A 536-nucleotide genomic window follows, 5' to 3' on the forward strand; every position below is an offset into this window, starting at 1 on the left:
ACCATGCTGAGTCATGATTTAAAACCACTGCACCATGCTGAGTCATGTTTTAAAACCGCTGAGTCATGATTTAAAACCACTGCACCATGCTGAGTCATGTTTTAAAACCACTGCACCATGCTGAGTCATGATTTAAAACTACTGCACCATGCTGAGTCATGATTCAAAACTACTGCACCATGCTGAGTCATGATTTAAAACCAATGCACCATGCTGAGTCATGATTTAAAACCACTGCACCATGCTGAGTCATGATTTAAAACCACTGCACCATGCTGAGTCATGATTTAAAACCACTGCACCATGCTGAGTCATGTTTTAAAACCACTGCACCATGCTGAGTCGTTTTAAAATCACTGCACCATGCTGAGTCATGATTTAAAACCGCTGAGTCATGATTTAAAACCACTGCACCATGCTGATTCATGTTTTCAAACCACTGCACCATGCTGAGTCATGTTTTAAAACCACTGCACCATGCTGAGTCAAGTTTTAAAACCACTGCACCATGCTGAGTCAAGTTTTAAAACCACTGC

General features: G+C 41.2%; 1 protein-coding gene across 1 annotated transcript in view; it reads right to left on the reverse strand.

Annotated features, from left to right (window-relative positions):
* LOC119419846 (rap1 GTPase-activating protein 2) overlaps positions 1 to 536 on the reverse strand; it is a 17,016-nt gene that overhangs the window by 5,503 nt on the left and 10,977 nt on the right. The gene's annotated exons all lie outside the window — the stretch shown is intronic.

The sequence above is a fragment of the Nematolebias whitei genome, chromosome 14, assembly GCF_014905685.2.
Source record: "Nematolebias whitei isolate Nwh7 chromosome 14, NemWhi1, whole genome shotgun sequence".
Taxonomy (NCBI): Eukaryota; Metazoa; Chordata; class Actinopteri; order Cyprinodontiformes; family Rivulidae; genus Nematolebias; species Nematolebias whitei.